Source organism: Psammomys obesus, unplaced genomic scaffold (genome assembly GCF_907164565.1).
Source record: "Psammomys obesus unplaced genomic scaffold, mPsaObe1.curated_primary_1811, whole genome shotgun sequence".
In the NCBI taxonomy this organism is placed as follows: Eukaryota; Metazoa; Chordata; class Mammalia; order Rodentia; family Muridae; genus Psammomys; species Psammomys obesus.
The window spans coordinates 5,020,697-5,043,674 of NW_026585644.1; the positions used below are offsets into that span (position 1 = coordinate 5,020,697).

General features: G+C 41.0%; 1 pseudogene; it reads right to left on the reverse strand.

Moving 5' to 3' along the window:
* Positions 1-18,531: 18,531 nt before the first annotated feature.
* LOC129691490 (small nucleolar RNA SNORA17) lies at positions 18,532-18,657 on the reverse strand (annotated as a pseudogene).
* Positions 18,658-22,978: the final 4,321 nt, after the last annotated feature.

Consider the following 22,978-nt stretch of genomic DNA (forward strand, 5'->3'; position numbering starts at 1 on the left):
ACTGAACTTAAGACTTCTCTTTCCCAGTGCAGGAACTTGTGTGTGTGTGTGTTAATTTGGTGGAAATACTTTACTTTCAAGCTGTTTGTAAGGATGCAGTGTTTTCACTCTTAGGCTGTTTACCTGTTCTTCTCCCCTCCTGCTTTTGCTTCTAAAGGACAGGACAAGCCTGTTTCCCTAGCCACCTTTTCAACAGTCCAAACAGTACAGGACAATTTACCAAGGCAATATGCATTATATTCTCTTATACTCAGAATCCTGTTTTTTAATTTTGATTTTTCTATCTATAATGACAATTCAAAATTCTTGAAATGAAAATTATCTTCTTAGGTTTTTAGATATTCTCTGAACAATATATTAACTTACTTGATTTTCCCATTTTACAATAGATGTAATGCAAGAAAATTCAAATCTGTCTGATGACTGGCCCAGGCTAAACCAATTGTTAAAATGTAATGAGAGAAGATAGCAATTGATAATTCTGTACTTTAGAGGAAAAATAAAAATTAAATGGGACATCCATATTCAATATTTATGATTAGATAAATTTTTTCATTTTCCTAAATATTATAAGGTAGAAAATGCATGCAATGTTACTGAAAATTATCTATCAAAATTTAATTAAGTTTTTGAAAATTAAGAAAAGTTTTAGTGACCTCCTAGAAAATTACCCTGTATTTATCTGTCAAAGAGGATGTGTCGTTAAGCTAAAAATCATATAGTAGAGAGAAGAAAGAACACATATTCCTGTTCCAGTTGGTTACATCCAGTTGCTGATTAAACTTGGAGTTCTTGATGGAGTTGCCCTGGAGACAGAAAAGAACTATTAAAATTAAAAAAATTCATGCCCTGGCCAATAGCACTTTGAAAACCTACGGATGAACCCTAAACAAAATGAGCGATATTTGTTGTCTCCAAAGGGCAGTCTCTAATACATAAGTAGTGTTTGTTTTTAACAATTATTTTCAATGCACTTGTGTATGTGTATGATGTACTAAAAAAACGGGTTGAAATATAAAGTCGCCTCTGAGTACCACACAACATTTTTTCTAGAACGCATCTCAAACCTGAGACTCTCAGAGGACTCTCTGAGGACTCTCAGAGCGTACCCTGCATAAAAACTGTTTCCTGTGTATTGATGTGTGCTTAACCTGTGTCTTTATCTGTGCTTGGGACCGTAACTTCAGGAGAGAATGCACTGGGCTTCTCTTGTTATCATTTAAACCCATTTGTCACTTACAGTTCAAAACTGTGATTAATAACTACATAGAATGCTTATGTTTATACAAATTTATAAAATTGCATGAGAATATATCTCAAACAAAAACATACACAAACACTTGTTAGCTCATATGCATTCAAGTATGGCTACAATCTTTATGTCACTGTACCAAAGGGAAGACATTGACAAATAACAATGCACATTATTTTCAAAAGCTTGTGGGGGTTGGGAGATGGCTCAGCAGGTAGAGTGCTTGCCTTCCAGGTGTGAGGAACAGAGTTCCAATCCTCAGAATGGGAGACAGAGACAGAGACAGGGGATCTTTAGAGTAAGCTGGGGGGCGAATCAGCCAAAACCAGGGAGGTCTGGCATCCCTGAGAGATTTTATCTCATTATGCAATATGCAAGCTAGCAACAACACCCAGTGTCACCCTTGGGTCCCCCACAAGTCCACACGTATACACGTGCATTCACACACTCGCAAAGGTGCATACATAGAGACACACATTATGTACATATGCAAATAATAAAATAAAATAAAAACTGTGAAAGTACTGCTATGTTCAGTTATCTCTTGAAGCTAAGCCGGTCCTTTGGGTTGTGCTTTACACAACGCTGACAGTGTGATGGTAACATATTTCAGATGTGATCACAGCACTGGCTACATTCACTCACGGCATCTGTGTTTTTCATGGAAGTATATAAGGATAATCTCAACTATAAATAGCTTAAAGATTAGTTTAAATTGTGGAAATTAGATCAGTTTAAAAAATTACTTTCTCTTCTTCAAGTGTTTATCTCAATCCCACCCCTTTCTCCCCAACTCTCTCCACAGCCCTAAACCCTTCTCTTTTACAATCTCCACAACCACCACACCCTTCTTCTCCCACCCTCCCAGGAGATAATCTTTACTTGCCAAGTGTTTTGAAGTCTTTATAAACATGCACTCTAGATCCATTACTTAGTATTCCATTGTCAAATGTTTGCCATGACAGAATGAAAAACTATGTTCATATAAAATTTGTGAATATTTCTGGTATCCTTATGTGTAAAGTCCCTAAACCTAGAAATAGCTCCTTGCCCATTGTTCAGTGGGAGCAGAAATGCAGTGGTTTGTCCATATAGAAGAGTACGACTTGGAAACAGGAAGGAAGAACGATCTATTCAGCAGGAGTGAAATCATGTTTCTGTAAAACAGGTCACCTACCCATGGCTACTGTGGCCATGGATCTTACAGGAGACCTTCCATCACCCTTTTACAAAACTAGTGTAACTCCTCACTGTACTCAAAATATTGGCCCTCACAAGTACAGATGAGTGCAGCTCCCAACCCTCACCAAAGAAGCTTCTCTTCCCCACAGATGGAAACAGTTACAGAAAACCACAAAGGGTCAAAACGCAGAGAGCTACTGATCTGGGGTGACCAGACCCACATGTTACATTTGCTTACAAGCCTGTCCCCAAGGCTTAGAGAACATTGCAGAAGGGGAAGGGTGGGGAAACTGGAAGAGCAAGACTGTTGGGACAAGTGCTGTGAGATCTTGTCTCCTAAAGAAGGGGGGAATCTCCCCATGATACTTCCACAATGAGCTGCCTGAACACCACTACCAATAAACATGCTTACTCAGAAAGAGGAAAACTCACAGCTCCCACCCCTGACAGAGAACACAGGCAGTTAAGGAAGGGATGCTGAGAGCAGGACTAGCTGTCCCCACAGGAGAGATGCCTCATTGGTTATCCATTGTCGAGTGGATCGGCCTGAAATTATGTATTGCAATACTGAATAGACTTGCAGATCATATCTATGCATTGTGGTGTGTGTGTGTGTGTGTGTGTGTGTGTGTGTGTGTGTGTGTGTGCATGTATGTGTGCATGCACGCCCAACAATATCAAGTCAGAATGAGGAGCTCAAGGGTGTGGTAGAGGGTTGGAGGACATGGAGGAAGTTGGAGGAGGGAAAGGGAATAGAGAAATGGTACAGTTACATTTTAATTAAAAAGGAACAAAATATTAATAAGATTATGAACATGAATAAATGTCAATGACACAGTAGTGAATGAAATGAAAGAAAAACTCTCTGAAAATTATATGTTACATGATGTCATTTATATAAGTTCTCTATTAGACAAATTTGTGATAGAAATGAAGTCAATTACTGCCAGGGTTTGGGAGGAGGGGAGGGGCAGGGGCTGCAGAGGAAAGCTTGAGAGTTCCCTGCTGAGGCTTCCTGTCTGTGTCTGGTTCATGGTGAGGCTCTCCAGGATCCACACAAATGGCTAAATTCACTGAATGATCCAACAAAAGTAAACATGGTCTATAGTTTTCTTGTTATTATTTCCACGATGCCAGTTTCCTGGTTTTAATTAATATAATTTCTTTCGTATTTGTTTACAACTGTAAGAATTTTGAAATAAGAAAAACTCAATGGAAACTTCCTTATTTTTTAAAACATTTAAAAATTATTATTGCAATATATTGAATCACATTCTTTCCCTTCCCCTAACTCCTCCCCGATGTCCCACCTATACATTCAACTTTCTGTTCTTTCACTCTTGAAAACAAATAAAGCAAAACCCAAACAAACCAAACAAAAAAGCACACACATACAAAAACGTGGAGCTGGATTTATTTGCTGACGACTCCTAAGCTTGGGGCCTGCTCTGCAGTGTGGTTTGTAGTTGATATACGCAGTATTACTTTTTTAAAAATTTTTTTATTAATTACAGCTTATTTACTTTGTATCCCAGCTGTACCCCTCCCCCATTCCCTCCCATTCCCACCAGCCCTCCACCTTCTTCTCCTATGCCCCTCCCCCAGTCCAGTGATAGGGGAGGTCCTCCTCCCCTTCCATCTGACCCCAGTCTATCTGGTCTTATCAGGACTGGCTTCTCAGTCTTCCTCTGTGGACTGGTTAAGGCTGCTCCCTCTCAGGGGGAGGTGATCAAAGAGCAGGCCAATCAGTTCATGTCAGAAGCAGTCCTTGTTACCATTACTATGGAACCACTTGGACACTAAACTGCCATGGACTACATCTGTGCAGGGGTTCTAGGTTATCTCCATGCATGGTACTTGGTTGGAGTATGAGTCTCTGGGAAGACTCCTGTGTTCAAATTTTCTGGTTCTGTTGCTCTCCTTGTGGGGTTCCTGTCCTCTCCAGATCTTACTATTTCCCACTTCTTACATAAGATTCCATGCACTCTGCCCAACAGTTGGCCATAAGTCTCAGTGTCTGCTTTGATAGTCTGCAGGGCAGAGCCTTTCAGAGGCCCTCTGTGGCAGGTTTCTAGATTGTTTCCTGTTTTTTTTCTTCTTCTGATTGTCCATCCTCTTTGCCTTTCAGGATGAGGATTGAGCATTTTAGTCAGGGTCTTCTCTCTTGATTAGTTTCTTTAGATGTACAGATTTTAGTAGGTTTATTCTATGTTATATGTCTATATGAGTGAGTATATACCATGTATGTGTTTCTGCTTCTGGGACAACTCACTCAGGATGATCCTCTCCAGGTCCCACCATTTACCTGCAAATTTCATTATTTCCTTATTTTTCATTGCAGAGTAATACTCCATTGTGTAGTTGTACCACAATTTCTGCATCCATTTTTCAGTTGAGGGGCATCTGGGCAGTTTCTGGCTATTAGAAATAAAGCTGCTACAAAGATAGCATCTTCAACAAAAGGTGCTGGTCCAACTGGATGTCTACATGTAGAAAAATGCAAATATATCCATACTTATCACCCTGCACAAAACTAAAGTCCAAGTGGATCAAAGACCTTAACATAAAACCATATACATTAAATCAGTTAGAAGAAAAAGTGGGGAAAACCCTAGAACTCATTGGTACAGGAGACAACTTCCTGAACAGAACACTAATAGCACAGGCTCTAAGATCAACAACCAATGAATGGGACCTCATGAAACTGAAAAGCTTCTGTAAAGCAAAGGATACCGTCATCAAAACAAAAGAACTGCCTACAGATAGGGAAAGAATCTTCACCAACCCTTTATCTGACAGAGGGCTAATATCCAGTATATATAAAGAACTAAAGAAGCTGAAAAACAGCAAACTAAGTAATCCAATTAAAAAATGGGGAACAGGATGATCTTTTCCAGATGCCACCATTTACCTGCAAATTTCATGATTTCCTTGTGCTTTATTGCTGAGTAATATTCCATTTTGTAGATATACCACAATTTGTGCATCCATTCCTCCACTGAGAGGCATCTGAGCTATTTCCAGCTTCTGGCTATTACAAGTAAGGCTGCTACAAACATGGTTGAGCAAATGTCCTTGTTATGTACTTGATAATCTTTTGGATATATGCCTAGGAGTGGTATAGCTGGATCTTGAGGAAGCGCTATTCCTAGTTGTCTGCGAAAGTGCCAGATTGATTTCCAGAGTGGTTGTACAAGTTTACATTCCCACCAGCAGTGGAGGAGGGTTCCATTTTCTCCACAACCTCTCCAGCATGTGTTGTCTCTTGAGTTTTTGATCTTAGTCATTCTGATGGGTGTAAGGTGAAATCTTAGGGTTGTTTTGATTTGCATTTCCTTGATGACTAATGAGGTTGAGCATTTCTTTAAGTGTTTCTCTGCCATTCGAACCCAGAATCAGAAAGATGCACACGGTATATACTCACTCATATAGACATATAAGATAGGATAAACCTACTAAAATCTGTACACCTAAAGAAACTAATCAAGAGGGAAGGCTCTTGCTAAAATGCTCAATTCCTATTCAGAAAGGCAAAGAGGCTGGACATCAGAAGAAGGAGAAAAGAGGGAACAAGTCAGGAGCCTGACACAGAGGACCTCTGAAAAGCTCTGCCCTGCAGACTATCAATGTAGATGCTGAGACTTACTGGCGACCTTTGGGCAGAGTGCAGGGAATCTTATGAAAGAAGTGGGGAACAGTAAGATCTGGAGAGGATAGGAACTCCACAAGGAGAGCAACAGAACCAAAAAATCTGAGCACAGGGATCTTTCCTGAGACTGATATTCCAACCAAGGACTATGCATGGAGATAACCTAGAACCCTTGCACAGATGTAGCCCATGGCAGTTCAGTATCCACGTGGGTTCCATTGTAATAGTAACAGGGACTTTCTCTGACACGAACTGATTGGCCTGCTCTTTAATTACCTCCTCCTGAGGGGGAAGCAGCATTACCAGGCCACAGAAGAAGACAATGCAGCCACTCCTGATGAGACCTAATTGACTAGGATCAGAAGGAAGGAAAAGACCTCCCCTATCAGTGGACTTGGGGAGGGGCATGCAGGCAGAGGGTGGAGGAAGGGAGGGATTGGGACGGTAGGAGGGAGGGAACCACAGGGGGGGGATACAAAGTGAATAAAGTGTAATTAAAAAAGAAAAAATAAATGGGGAACAGAGCTAAACAGAGAATTCTCAGTAGAGGAACATCGAATGGCAGAGAAACACTTAAAGAAATGCTGAACATCAGTATTACTTTTTTGAAGAAACCAAATTTCACTTTCCCAGTAGATATCAATTTTAAATAGCACCTTAGTTAGTCGTAGGATTTTGTATCTGTTTCTGCTTCTCAGTGCTGGCTTCTGCCTGGCTTGACCCCATGCAGGTCTTGTGCATGCCGTCACAGGCTCTGAGCTGACATTTGCATCAGCCCCGTTGTGTCTGGAAAGTGCTTGGAGTTATCAACCAGCTCTAGATCCTACAATCCTGACACCCTCCTCTCCGCCTTTGAGCCTTAAGGAAGGTGTGATGAAGGCATCCCATTCTGAGCTGGGTGTGACTGGTCTCCTTTGCACTTTGTTCAGTTGGGGGTCTTTGTCCTGCTCACTATCCATCTACTCTAAAGAAGCAGCTTCTTTAAAAAGTGGAAGCTTTTGAGTGACACTTCCTTGTCCCTGACACCTGCCTCCAGAAGAGCTTCCTCTTGTTCTGGTACCGGAAAGGATGATGCCTCCACTGACAATCAACCTCCCAAGCGGGGTTTCCTTCCCATGTATTTATAGCTCATCAGCACTATCATCTGCTCAAATTAGTTTTTATAAACCTACCCTCAGGTGGATCCTTTATATAAATTTTAAACTTGCTCATAAGAAGCTATTTATTATAAAAGGACACATCCCTTCATTTGACCTCATGTAGCTTTCCAGCTACACACTGTCATTTTCTTCTTATTGTCAAAGCCAGGCTGCTCGGAATTGTGCACAGGTGTAAGCATGAGGCACCCGGTGCTTCACTCCACCTGTTCTCTCTTCTAGCATGCTCAAGGGTGTTCAAAGACCACCTGGAAGGATGACCATCAACAGCACCAACCCAAGAAAAGCACCCTCAGACTGGTTGCTGTGACACTTCTCTGTGCTGCGTAATTAACACGAAGTTCATTAGGGTGATGAACTTTTTATTGTTACTCTTTTTTTTTTTTTGCTACGTTTTTTGGGGTCAGACTGCCAAACTCACAATCCTCCTGCCGCAGACTCAGACTCCTCATTACTGGAATTACAAGCGTGTACAACTATACCTAGATTTATTATTCTAGGAAGAAAAATGAATTTTCAAGTGTGTAAGTCTAAAATGAAAAGATACACAAATCATTCAAAAATATAAGTTTTAGCTCATAGGAACACGTGAGATGGTGACACACATCTCAGGGTCAAAGGTCTTGTGTTAGTCAGAAGTACATCTTGTGATTATCATGCTCGAAGCCAACTCAACCACTTTCCCTTAAGAATGGGTCACGCCTAGCATTCTTCAGTTTGAAGTATGGAGCCTCTATGTATACCGTTACAGAGGCAGATATAGGAGGAAATTCCTGTGTTTAACCTCTGTATCGTCAAGGCTTGCAGAGTTTGCATCTCAACATCACTCATATACGGCCTTTTATTATGAAAGCTCTGTGCAGTCTTACCCACCACCTCTTATTAAGCTGCATTCACAATTAGTTGTCACAGTTTATGAGTATTCATATATGAATACATTATATTTTATATAATATAGTATATGGTTTACTATATTTAAATAATGCTGTATATTAAATAACTTATATATTCATTTTATATGTCTCAAACTGTCACATCCAACATGACTCCAGGGATGGACCTCCGTGGATGGTGAGGGAATGAAGAGAAAGAAAGATACAGACAAAGAGACAGACAGACAGAAAAGCTAGGGTCAGGAGGTCGAAGCTCTCTGGTGGAGAAAACTAAGCACTCTGGAACCTCAGTGTGTTTACTGTGTAGTTGAACAGAGAAGTGGGTTTATTGTATACGGCTGGGCAAGGAGGTAGAGTTGTGATTATAGATAAACAAGGAGGCATGGTTTATGGTGTACAGCTGGATCAGGGAAACAGGTTTAACTAATCTTAGTGAGAGCAGAGAAATGTGCTCTGTACGGCAGCAGTCTTCAGGATAAACACCTGGGTGGAAAAGCTAGGACAGACATTTTCTACATATTTCTACTAGTAGAAGCTTTTGCTATGCCTCTGTGTCTCAAAACAGGGAGATGGTTTTGCTATTTCTCTATGGGTCTAAGGGTCTGATTTCCTTGATATGGACAGCTCATGCCAAGACACATTTACTCAGGATTTATAAACTTGGGCCTTTATCCATTTCCTACACCACACATTCCAATTATTGGCATATTATACATCTTATTAGTAAGTCAGATACAATACAAATGATACATTGATATGTCAATATACAAACAGGGATCAATTATTTTCATAGATATATTTGGATACAGATACTTGCCAACTTAATTCTGAGTTCACTTGGAATCCCTAACAATGGCTGACTACCTGCTCTGTTACAGGCATTGTCTTAGAGAGTTGCAAGAAAATTTCCCAGGAAAATTTTGTGACTTTGGTACAAAACTCCTTCAAATATTGTGAGTGACCTAGTAGTAGGGCTGCACCTTGTTTTTCCTTTTTTCTATCCCTGATAACTTAAAAAAAATTGCTAATTATTTGAATTATGTCAGATTCACTAGATTTGTATGATGAAATTATAAGCCCTAGCATATCAGAATGTGCCTATATTTGGAGGTAGGGTATTTTGGGAGGCAAGTTAAAATAGAATGTTCAAATGGGTTCTAATCCATTCCCACTGGTTTCCTTAAAAGAAAAGGGGAATGGGATGCAAACAGAGAAAGAAGACAGTCTGGGAAAACAGCAAGAGGGCAGCCATGTTCACATCAAGGGAAGAGGCTTCAAACACTATTGCTGCCTTCATCAGATTTTTGAGCCTCTAGTGTGAAGAAATTGATTTCCTTTGCTTGAAACACCTCATCTGCATTGCTTTATATATGATAGCCCTGACGAATGAGCCAGTTCTTCTCTGCTCTCGACAGTCTTAGTTTTGAGATCTTGCAATGCTATATGACAAAACTGACTTAAGTTATTTATACAAACAGACTTTACATTATTAATTGACTAGTTAATTGATTTTGTGTGCATGTCTATCTGGTGAGGTCATCACACATGCAATGGTGCTCACATGGAGGTTAATGGTCATCTTGTAGGTTGTCAGTCTCAGTGGGACACACCCCTATCCACAGAGCCAGTCCAGGTATTTTTAGAGATGACAGAAGCTTCTATAGAGCTTCAAAAAATTGTTTGTATATTTTATTTAATACACGTATCATTTCACAGACACCACTGTCTCTATATGCCTTTTCTCTAGCGACTTTTTCCTGAGTTCTCACAGCTCTTAAATAATGGTGTCTGGATCAAATCCAAGCACTCGGTTCTCAAGCTTATGAGTGTCTAAACAATTGTCTGAAGATTGCACAAACTGTACAATGAGCAGTGCAGAATTAGCTTCATCAAGAGTGGTTAACACAACACACTTCTTTCCCCCACTCTCTTCACGGGGCTTCAATGTGCATGTGTGGGGCTGTGTGTGATTCTGTAGCCTCTGGTGCTCACTCAGACGTCTGCAATCCATTGGAAGCAGACACCTCACAACAATAGTCTCCAAATGATGTTCATTAACTGAAGCTTCCTTCACTCACAACCTAAAATAATCCTGTTTTGCAGAAATAAACAAGAACAGTAGCCTGGGGTTATTAGGGGAGGATTCCATCACAGAGAACAGAATGTGGAAGTTGTTAGGCTTTTTGCCTCTATGAGCTGTTATGATACCTTTTGTTTAAGATCACAGCTGGGGAAACTCACTTTATCAGTAGTGTGAGGGCTGAACCCTACATCTCTATGCTTTCTGCAATAAGCTGCCATTCCAAATCCTCCAGGAAGCAGAGTGACAATTAATATTCTATCTGTCAGCAGAGCATCTTCATAGGGTCAAAGCAGGTCTTCTACTTGAGTTTTGCTGAGCGTAACCTACGTTTAGCAGTCATTTTAAAAGCTGCGTGTGTATGTGTGAGTGCGTGAGTGTGAGTGAACATGTGTGTGGGGTACTTGTAGAGGCCAGAAGAGGGTGCTGGGTCCCTGGAGCTAAACATACAGTTGGCTATATGGTTCCCACATGGGTTCTGATCCTATGCAAGAGCAACAAAAGGTCCTCCCCTTATCTGGTGTTCTAGATGAAAGTATCATTCCTTGTTTAATAGCGAACATTCTATCCAAAAGAATGTTTTCTGTTAATATCTGCAGAAGGATTCTTTTAAAAACTTAATATAAAAAGATTTTGAAAGTCTCAGAAAGAGTTATTACAAAGCGCCCCAAAACTAATTTATAGCCTTTATCCCACAGAGCAAATGCCTAGCAATACCACCCAGTTATTATTCAAAAATGTTTGTAAAACAGGCTTTTCAGACCTTTCCACACGAGTGAAGTTTGCAGTAGAGTGTAAGAATGAAGCAAATCTCCATGTGTGTTCAAGTATTTGAACAACTTAGAGTCAGTTAAAAGGCAAATATATGAAAAAGTTGCCAACACCTCTGTGGTTTATAAGTCAGCAAATTTAAAGAAAACCTACTAGTATATCATTGACATTTTATCCTTTTAGATAGTCAAAACACATATTATTTAGTAGGTGTTTTATAGATTTTTGTTTGCTTTGTTATTAACTATATTTTGTTTTGTTTTGTTTGGCAACTAAGGTGGCTCTTTGTATGCAGCCTTAGTATATGGAAGCTAAATTATCACGTGTCAGAGTACTTGAACTCTAGGACCACCTGCTCATTCAGTCTACTCCACAGTTCACAATTTGACAGGCAGTGGACCAGCTCAGTGTTTCTCAAAGGGTCCTACAAGCAACACAGACATGCAAGTTTATTTGAAGGGATACAGGAAAGTGTTTGTTTTGTATTTCATTGTGTTTCTTTCAGCAATCTCTCTACAAAACAGATTATATGTTGAACAAGTATCTTTGTAATTATTACTTAGAAAATCAAAGTCAAATAATAAGATGATTTAAAACATTTACTTATTAAAGGTAGCACACAGACTTGGCATAGAGTTAGTTTTCCAAAGTATCAAATTTAGGGAAGCTGAAGACAAATGTTAGAAACAAGCTATGACCTGAAAGGATATGAAGTGGAAAGTTACCTGACCAGAAGGCCTCCTTAATGAAGGTATATTCGTTAAGACTGATTGAGCAGTATAATTTAAATCTTGTGGCCAGACAGATAAAATTGCAGGCAAACATGTTCATTAGAGAATTATGAGTGTGTGAGGTCCAAGGAGGTGTCTACTCATTAGGTCCAGGGTTGCCTTGAAGGATTTCAGTTCTCACAGGGAGCCAGTTGCGTTGGTGTGGTAGAAAAGCTAGCCTCAGATAGCAAATGAAACCTGGTGGGATTCCAGCTAGAAAGTTTTAAGCCTCTGAGAAAAAGGGGAAGTGTCGCCTACAGAAGACACTAAGCTCCTACATCATGCTCAGGGAACAATCTTCTTTCATCGGTTTAGAAGCAAGAGTTTTCCAAAACCACATCATATTTCATGCTAGAGGAGAGATAGGACATTCAGAGAGAGATTTTCATTTTTCATGCCCAAGTAAATGAAGGTCATGACTCATCTGAGGCTTGTGTGGAAGTGCTTTTTCATCACTGGATATTTAGGAGAAAAAAAAAGTTTAAATATTACATGACATAAATTATTTTATTTATTTATTGTTTTGACAAGCTCAGTATTTCAAAAACAAAAGAAGTTCAAGGGCCAGAGTCAGGGTCTGTGTCTTAAGTTAGTGTCTTTTTAAAAAAAAATTATTTATTTTTTTATAAATTACAGTTTATTCACTTTGTATCTCAGCTGTAGCCCCCTCCCTCAGTCTCTCCCAATCACACCCTCCCTCCCCCACCTCCTCCCATGCCCCTCCCCAAGTCCACTGATAGGGGAGGTCCTACTCCCCTTCCCTCTGACCTTAGCCAATGCAGGACTGGTTGCATTGTCTTCCTCTCTGGCCTGCTGCTCCCCTCTCAGGGAGAGGTGATCAAACAGCCAGCCACTGAATTCATGTCAGAGACAGTCCCTGTTCCCCTTACTAGGGACCCACTTGGAGACTGAGCTGCTATGGGCTACATCTGTGCAAGGGGTTCTAGGTTATCTCCATGCATGGACTTTGGTTGAAGTATCACTTTCAGAAAAGACCCATATGACCATATTTTTTGGTTCTGTTGCTCTCCTTGTGGAGCTCCTATTCCCTCAATGTCTTTCTATCACCCAGAACTCTGCCCAAAGTTTGGCTATGAGTCTCAGCATCTGCTTTGAACCCTTGTTGGGTAGAGTCTTTCAGAGGCCCTCTATGGTAGGCTCCTATCCTGTTCCCTCCCTGTTTTCTCTCTCTTCTGATGTCCGTCCCATTTATCTTTCTGAATGAGGATTGAGCATCGAACCTAGGGTTCTCCTTCTTGCTTAGCTTCTTTAGGTGTACAGATTTTAATATGTTTATCTTATAGTATATGTCTAATATTCACTTATTTTTTATTTTTTATATTAATTACAGTTTATTTGCTTTGTATCTCAGCTGTGGCTCTCTCTTTTATTCCCTCCCAATTCTACCCTCCCTCCCTCTTTTCCTCCCAAGCCCCTCTCCGAGTCCACTGATAAGGGAGGTCCTCCTCCCCTTCCATCTGACTCTAGCTTATAAGGTATCATCAGGACTGGCTGCATTGTCCTCCTCTGTGGCCTGGCAAGGCTGTTCCCCCCTCAGGGGGAGCTGGTCAAAGAACCAGCCACAGAGTTCATGCTAGAGACAGTCCCTGTTCCCATTACTAGGGAAGTCACTTGGAGACTGAGCTGCCACGTGCTACATCTGAGCAGGGTTTCTAAATAATATCCATGAATGGTCCTTGGTTGGAGTATCAGTCTCAGAAAAGACCCCTGTGCCCAGGTTATTTTGGTACTGTTGCTCTCCTTGTGGAGCTCCTGTCCTCTCCAGTTCTTACTAACTCCCCCTTCTTTCATAAGATTCCCTGCACTCTTCCCAAAGTTTGGTTATCAGTCTCAGCATCTGCTTTGATACAATGCTGGGCAGAGTCTTTCAGAGGCCCTTTGTAGTAGGCTCCTGTTCTGTTCCTTGTTTTTTTCCTTCTTCCAATGTCCATCCTCTTTGTCTTTTTGAGTGAGTCTTACCAAGGGTTTTCCTCTTGCTTGGTTTCTTTGGGTGTACAGATTTTAGTATGTTTATCTTATATTATATGACTAGTATCCACTTATAAGTGAGTATATACCATGTGTGTCTTTCTGCTTCTGGGATACCTCACTCAGGATGATCTTTTGTAGATACCACCATTTGCCTGGTAAATTTCATGATTTCTCTGTTTTTAATTGCTGAGTAGTATTCCATTGTGTAAAAGTACCATGCTTTCTGTATCCATCCCTTTGTTGAGGGTCATCTGGGTTGTTTCCAGGTTCTGGCTATTATGAATAAAGCTGCTACAAACATGGTTGAACAAATATCCTTATTGTGTACTTGAGCATATTTTGGATATATGCCTGGGTGTGGTATAGCTGGGTCTGGAGGAAGCACTATTCCTAAGTGTCTGAGAAAGAACCATATTGATTTCCAAAGTTATTTTACAAGTTTACATTCCCACCAGCAATGGGGGAGGTTTCCCCTTTCTCCACAACCTCTCCAGCATGTGTTGTCACTTGAGTTTTTGATCTTTGCCATTCTGATGGGTGTTGGGTGAAATCTCAGGGTCATTTTGATTTGCATTTCCCTGATGACTAAGGTCATTGAGCATTTCTTTAAGTGTTTATCTGCCATTTGATATTCCTCTATTGAGAAATTTCTTTTTAGCTCTGTACCCCAGTTTTTAGTTGGATGACTTGATTTGTTGTTGTTTAACTTCTTGAGATCTTTGTATATTCTGGATATCAGCCCTCTGTCAGATATAGGGTTGGTGAAGATCCTTCCCCAGTTTGTAGGCTGTCGTTTTGTTCTGGGACAGTGTCCTTTGCTTTACAGAAGCTTTTCAGTTTCATGAGGTTCCATTTATTAATGATCTTAGATCCTGTGTTATTGATGTTCTGTTCAGGAAGTTGTCTCCTAGGCCAATGAGGTCAAGGCTCTTCCCCACTAATTCTTCTAACAGGTTTAATGTGTCTGGTTTTATGTTGAGTTCTTTGATCCATTTGGACTTTGGTTTTGTGCAGGGTGATGAATATGGTTCTATTTGCATTTTTCTACATGGAGAAATCCAGTTAGACTAGCACCATTTGTTGAAGAAGCTATCTTTTTTCCATTTGGTTTCTTTGTCAAAAATCAATTATCTGTTGGTGTATGGGTTTGTTTCTGGGTCTTCTATTCAATTCCATTGATCCATCATTCTGCTTCTATGCCAGTATCTTGAAGTTTTTATTACTATTGTTCTGTAGTACAGCTTGAAATCAGGAATGCAGACACCTCCAGATGATCTGTTGTTGTACAGGATTGTTTTAGCAATTCTGGGGTCTTTTTGTTTTTCCATATGAAATTGAGAATTTTTCTTTCAAGGTATGTAAGAATTGTGTTGGTATTTTGATGGAAATTGCATTGAATCTGTAGGTTGCTTTTGGCAGGATGGCCACTTTCCGTATGGTAAAATTCTGAAAGTTTTTTTCACTTAAACATTTATATACCTTTATAGAACATATTTCAAATGTGATTTTGTTTTTTCCATGATAGTTAATATTATTCTGTGCTATGTAATCCTTGAGGGATAGATCATCCCCTCAGAAAGCTCTTTATGGTAGTTTGATTTGCCTAACATGTTTGTAGTGTTTGGTAATGTCCACCTCGTCAAGTGGTCACGATCCAGCCAATTCTTAGTGATTACTACATTCCCAAGTCGGTGGGACAGTCTTCTTGTCAACATAGATATGAAAATGAAGACAACACAGTAACTTTTTCTATTTCAATACCAAAATTCAAAGGAGAGACAAGGGAGAAAATAAGTACAATTTGTAATTACTACATTCAGCATTCCTAAGGCAATTCTAAGGCAGTCAGAAATATTTCTACATATATTTTCCAATTTATGTATTCTGTTTTATTTATTGTATTATTTAAATTATTAGTGTCTTTAAGGAGGTTCGTTAGTAGAAGTGGTAATAATATATTTGCATTGCTTCTGATTTTAGTGGGAAACCCTTTTGTTCCTAATTTTAGAAAGATTGCTTGCTGTTGTGTTGGAGTAAGGCATATTTACATTACTACTTTAAGAATTATCCATCAATTCTTAGTTTATTCAGGGACTTATGAAACAAATACATATTGGACTATGACAAAGCAAGCATTTGGTCCCGTGGCTTATATTATTAGCTATTTATATGTAAGGTGGATTATCTTTTTTGTTTTTTATATTAATTACAGTTTATTCACTTTGTATCCCAGCTGTAGCTTATCTTAACAGTGTGGTCTTTGGTTACTCATTTTAAATGCTTACACGGCCACTTCTCAGCGAGACTGGGCTCCATGTTCCATTGCTGTTTGTGTTTCAATCCTTTAGATAAAGACTTTCACTATAAAATGAGTTTTAGAGATTTTTCAAACTGTGTTTGTTATTTACGGTAGGAGATTATTGACTTTACGTTCTTTTTGTAGGTTAGTGCCTCTAAAACATTTCTTTTTGTGGTAATTATTCTATCTGGCCCGTAGTTCTCGTCAGTGATAACATTTTTCATTGTTTTGCTGAAATAGTTTTGGTTTTAAATTATATTTTGTGTATTTATAAATATAGACTGTCTATTTAATTGCTGCTTCTTGTTTAAATTCCTGCTTCCTTTCCAAGTTTCTGTGTCTGAGCTCTCACTTGTTTCTTATTTTTAGCTAGCTAATGATGTATATCTGTCTTGTTAGTTTTGTCAGGTGTCTTTGTATATCATTTGTTTGGTGTTTCAATGCCTGGTCACTTTGCTTCAGGATTTATATACATTTTAAACTTTTTATTGGTTCTTTGTTAATTTCACCCCAATCCCACCCACATTCCTCTCCTCTCATACCTTTCTTCCACCTTTGCAACCTCCTGACTCCCAACAGAGGAAAAAACGTCTTGTTGTGGGAGCTGTAGCGTGTCACACTGTGTCCTGCAGGTTTGTTCACACTTATTTGCTTGCACATGTTCATTGCAATGGGTCCATGGCCTGGTTTGAGGCTTCTGGCTTCTGATACACTACCAGTACTGGACCCTCACTGGGACTCTTTCTGGATATCCTGTTGTTGCCCTGTGCCGTGGAGATTCTGTAGTTTCGGATCTGTAGGCTTTGCCCCTTCAAGCACTCCAGCAATTCATCAATCCAGATGATGAGGAGGGCCAGTTCAAGGCCTGGGAGCAGAGCCTGAGAAGTATGTGAGCTGGTGAGCTCACCAGTTCCTCTGCACGCACATCAGGAAAGCTCTCCTGTCCTGCTCTGGCTAGCCTAGCCAGTGCTGCTGCCCGCATGGGGCAGAGTCAGCTCTCCTGCTCTCCTGCTCTCCTGCTCTCCTGCTCTCCTGCTCTCCTGCTCTCCTGCCCGTGTGGCTGACTCCTCCAAGCCCATTGCCCATTCCATCAGGGCCAGCTCTACCGTGCAGCCCAGGCAAGTGCAGAACCTCCTCTCTCACAAGAGCTTCAGCTGGAGAAAGACCGAGCCAGTTCTCCCACTCTCTTGACCCTGGGGCCAGCTCTCTCACTTGGATAGGTGGCAAGGGACGAAGGAGAGGAGGGCATTTTTTCCTAGTTGGCGCCACTGTACAGCAGACAGGAGTCAGGGTTAGCTTCTGGTGCTCGCACCCGCGGGGCCAGCTCACCCACATTTCCCATGTCCCAGGCCATCTCTATTATGCTGCCCAGGTGAGGGGCCGGGACTGCTGTCCTGAGTGCTGCAGCAGGTGAGGGACAGGACCAGCCCTCCTGCTTTCATGACGCCAGGGCCAGCTTTCCTACCAGCCATAGGTGGCAAGGGGTGCTGATTGGGGAGGGTATCTCTCCCTCGCCCATGTCACAACACAGCAGACAAATTGCAGGGCCAGCTCTCCCACACTCACATCCTTGGGTGTGCTCACTCGTGTCCCTCCCACCAGTGTTAGCTTTACTGTGCTGTCCAGGCAAGGTGCAGGGCCTGCTCTCCCAAGTGCTGCAGTAAGAGAAGAGCGAGACCAACTCTCTTCCCCACTGCAGGTGGCATGGGCAAAAGTGAGGGGAAGAACCTCTCCCTCACGGAAGCAGCCACACAGATGAAAAGAGGCAGGGCTGTTCTCCTGAGTACAGCAGCTGGCCAGAGGCAGGGTCAGCTCTCTTGTTCTCATGCCTCCAGGGATGCCCACGCGAGGGGTGTAGCTAGTTCTACACAGCTCCCAGGCATCAACATGTCCCTGGGTGGCAGCATAGACCAGGGCTCTGCACCTGGTCTCCAACTGCAGAGCCGGTGGCAGCACAGACCAGGACCCAATCTTGGTCCCACGAGGCATCACCGGCTACTCACATCAGGCTATCCCTCACTACTCTAGAGTCTAGTTCATCCTCTTTTTCACTGTGCCCACACCCTCCTGCTTGTCTTTCTCTTTCCATTTCCTTATTATTTACTTGCTCCTCTTAGTGGCACCAAGGGTCTCTGAATGTCTGGGGTCACCTCAGGAGTGGTCTCAGGGGTACTATGCCCCGATCCTGCACTGGGCAGAGGTCATTTTGGGCATGGCTATCCTCCAGGTCCGCCCTGTGCCAGACTGGTGGTCACCTCAGGTTAACTCTTTGTCCGGGGTCCATGGCAGCCGACTGGTGGTCATCTGGGACTCTCAGGCACATCCATGTGGCCCCACGTGGGCATTATCTGTCTTGGGCTCACTCGTGGCCCGGGCCTGCAGAATTCTTCTGGTCTTCAGCCCGATCCCTGCCTTGAGAACCCACTCAGGCCTGTGTGGTGCCCGATTGGCGGTTGTCTGTACCCCCTGGTACCGGGCCTGTGGTTGTTTCTAGGCCCCTAATCATTTAGACGTTCACAGCTCAGAAGAGTGAGCACAGATATACCCTCTCTCGTCTTTACTACCTGACACACGTGACCCGGCGGCCACACCTGCAATGCCTCTAAAGCAGGGTGTATGTGTCTTCTCTCTTTCCTCTTCCTTTAGTCCACTGCTCATTATTAGCTTAAAGCAGTTGACTTTAACGGGTATTATCACGAGTGTTCTGTGGTTCACTAGCATTTTGGGGGGTTAAAACTGACTGCATTTTCTAAATGCTTCCTATTTTTGAAAGATCTTTTTGTGAGAATTCATGATCAACTTTCTTATTTGCTTAGCTCTTATGTTCGATCTTATATTCTATTCCAGCTCTTGGTTTTTTTTCTCTTTTGTGTTGTGAAAGACATTGAAATTTGCTGTTGCTTAGTCTATTCCATTTTATTTTCATTTTTGAATGTAGTTATGCCCTCCTAAATTATTTATGTGTTACTTTTATGTACAAGTATTGAAAGCTGTTTCCACTGTTCACAAATTTTAGCATTATAATTATTTATATTTGTAATGATGCTTTTATTACTGAATTGTCTTCTTTATATATCAAAATTAAAATTCTGACTTTCTTTGGAGTTTTGAGTTCATTTTCCAACATTCATTTTTAATCATGCTGAACCTTTTTTTTTGAACCTTACATTATCTTTTTCTTTCTTTATTAAAATTATTTTTATTAATTAAAGTTTATTCACTTTGTATCCCCCTGTACCTCCCTCTCTCCTCCCCTCCCAATCCCACCTTCCCCCACCTGTACCCCTCCCCCAGTCCACTGATAAGGGAGGTTCTCCTCCCCTTCCCTCTGATCCTAGTCTATCAGGTCTCATCAGGAGTGGCTGCATTGTCATCTTCTGTGGCCTGGTAAGGCTGCTAAAGCCCTCAGGGGGAGGTGATCAAAGAGCAGGCCAATCGTTCCTGTCAGAGACAGTCCTTGTCCCCATTACTGTGAACCCACTTGGACACTGAACTGCCATGAGCTACCTCTGCGCAGGGTCCAGGCCATCTCCATGAGTGGTCCTTGGCTGTAGTATCAGTCTCAGAAAAGACCCCTGTACCCAGAATTTTAGGGTCTGTCGCTGTCCTTGTGGAGCTCCTGTCCTCTCCAGGTCTTAATATCTCCCACTTCTTTCATAACATTCCCTGTACTCTGCCCAAAGTTTGGCTATGAGTCTCAACATCTGCTTTAATACCCTGCAGGGTAGAGCCTTTTAGAGGCTCTCTTGTAGGCTCCTGTCCTGTTCCCTGTTTTCTCCCTCCTCCAATATCCTCCTCTTTGCCTTTCTGAATGGGGATTGAGCATCTTAGCCAGAGTTCTCCTTCTTGATCAGCTTCCTTAGGTGTAGAGATTTTAGTTAGTTTATCCTATATTATATGTCTAATATCCACTTATGAGTGAGTATATACCTTGTGTGTCTTTCTGCTTCTGCGATACCTCATTCAAGATGATCTTTTTCAGTTCCCACCATTTACCTGCAAATTTCATGATTTCCTTGTTTTTTATCGCTGAGTAATATTCCACTGTGTAGATGTACCAAAATTTCTGTATCCATTCCTCAACTGAAGGGCATCTGGGCTGTTTCCAGCTTCTGGCTATTACAAATAAAGCTGCTACAAACATGGTGGGGCAGATGTCCTTGTTGTACTTGAGTGTCTTTTGGATATATGCCTAGGAGTGGAAAAGCTTCTGTAAAGCAAAGGACAGTGTCATCAAAACAAAACGACTGCCTACAGATTGGGAAAGGATCTTCACCAACCCTATATATGACAGAGGGCTAATATCCAGTATATATAAAGAACTCAAGAAGTTAAACAGCAACAAACCAAGTAATCCAATTTAAAAATGGGGTTCAGAGCTAAACAGAGAATTCTCAATAGAGGAATATCAAATGGCAGAGAAACACTTAAAGAAATGTTGAACATCCTTATTCATCAGGGAAATGCAAATCAAAATGACCCTGAGATTTCATCTTACAGCCATCAGAATGACTAAGATGAATAATTCAAGCGACAACACATGCTGGAGAGGATGTGGAGAAAGGGGAACCCTCCTCCACTGTTGGTGGGAATGTAAACTTGTACAATCACTTTGGAATTCAATCTGGCATTTTCTCAGACAATTAGGAATAGCGCTTCCTCAAGATCCAGCTATACCACTCCTATGCATGCTGAATCTTATTATTTGAATTTTATTATTTCATAGACTGTATAATAATAAAATTTGATTTTCAACTAACCTCAGGGACTATGGTTCAAATAGGTCAATAAAACTCTAACACTTGTTAGTATGACTAATATGTTTTTTTCCAGTTTGTAACATAAGATTACATATGAGGATATTTCATGATCATTTCTGTTAGCAATTATTTTGCAGCTTAATTGTGCAAAAACTACTTCACCTAAGTACATCTATCTTTAAAATCTCTGCACTCCTTTAACAGAAAATAACTAGTGCTAAAGGTATATATGTATGTGTGCATATAGATATATACATATAGTAAAACTACATGCATTACAGATTCAAGGTAATTGTGTCAACATTCTCCTTCGCCGTCCATTAAAACATAACTTAAACTCTGTGACTCTTGGCAGAATATTTACAAAGGAAGCGCTTGCTGCTCTGAGCCTGATTATTTTGTAATCTGATTATTCACAGCTTGCTAATTTGTAATTGGGCTTTAACAAGTAGAAAAACCTCCAGATTTCAGAAAAACTAATTTATTTTTTTTCTGTGGTTAATTGTTGTGTTCACACTCAAAACAGTGAAGTGAGCTGACTTCTAGTGGGCTTTGTGCAGCGTTCTGGAACCAATAAAATGAATTATTGATTGCCTAATGAGAAGCACCATGCGCATACAAACTCACTGTGTCCAGGCAGGGATACAACTGATCCTTCCATTCTGTCCTGAGAATCACCGAGGTCTCACCCAAATGGACTGCTACACAGCAAATGTGCTTTAAATTAGGCTGGCAGCACCGACAGGTAGCAAGGCTCGGCCTCTTATCCTCTTCCTTTCTGACAGAGCTGCCTGTTGCTTCCAATTTAGCTAAAGATCATCAAAATTAATTATGATTGAGTGTAATAAAAGTTGAGACAAAGTTAAGTCCCTTTGACTCTTTTGAAATTAGAGAGTAAAGTAATATATTTCTCCACACTATTACATAAGGCTTAAATAAACTGATCAGATAAGCAGATTGGATTTACTGACTTACAAACTACAATTTGGAGAACATGTGTAGAAAAGAGAGAGTGAAAAGGGAACTCAGTTTATCAAGGTTCAAAAGGGAACATTAGGAAAATATTAATTTCATTAGACAGTTTGACTAGTACTATCAAAATACAGCCATTAGCCATTGAAGTCTTGTCATGACTGGGACAATGAAAGCAGTGTAAGAGATTCATCTTTGTCTCTTCAGAACACAGAATCTCCAAGGACATCTATGACATTAAACCCAGTCAGGTAAGCGGTCTCAGTCAGAAAAGACTGCCATGTCCATCATGACTCACTATAATCTCTACCTTTAAGCCACCAAGGCTCCTTAAGCACTTATGCTAGTAAGGATCCTAACAGTTCTGTAGGGGAAGCTGTTCCCTTCAGAGCTGCAACACTTACATTCTAGTGTACGTGCTGACACCTGGTATAGGTCAGGAGCAGGGTATTTGTCCTTTGCCCTTTCATCCTCCAGGGTTCTCTAGTGGACCAGAAGAGATGGATAAATATGGTTTGGTAAGTCAGGTTATGCAAAGCTGTTGATATTAACTCGTGTGACACTTGAGAGGCTGAGCACCTGGTGCAGCTAGTCTCACTGCCCATGTGGCTTGGTGCTTCAGCAATCCTGGGCTTGCCCTGACAATGTGGAGGTGCTTGGAGAGCAACTGGCCCTGTCCACACTTAGCCTGGAAATGACAGTTCTGATCCAACCATGGCAAATCAGCTCAGCTGCCACAGGAATGGCCAAGAGAGGAAAAGGTGAATAATATTCCTTCTACCTTATCCTTCTTGTGGGTTGCTACTGGAAGGTGAGACCCACACTTTGGGTTCACTGTCCTACATCAATGAAGATAATCAAGACATGTATTCAACTGAGACTCCCTGGTCAGGTGATAGTAAGTTGTGGCGAGTTGATAATATGAACAGAATATATTGAATGAAAGAATATTTTCAATAAAGTTTAAAATGTGGGAATTGATGAAATCAGAAAAAAGTAATAAAACCAGCCATCACACTGTACAGCAAATATAATTGGCAAAAGGTTCTGTTCATACAAGTATTCCAGAATACAGGTTATGTTTGGCACAGAGCTCTGGAAACATCACATTGGCACGTGAATGGAAGAGTGTGAAAATGGAACATGTTTCTTTGGCTTTAACTGAATTACGTATGCCACCCCCATGAGGCGGTTTGGACAA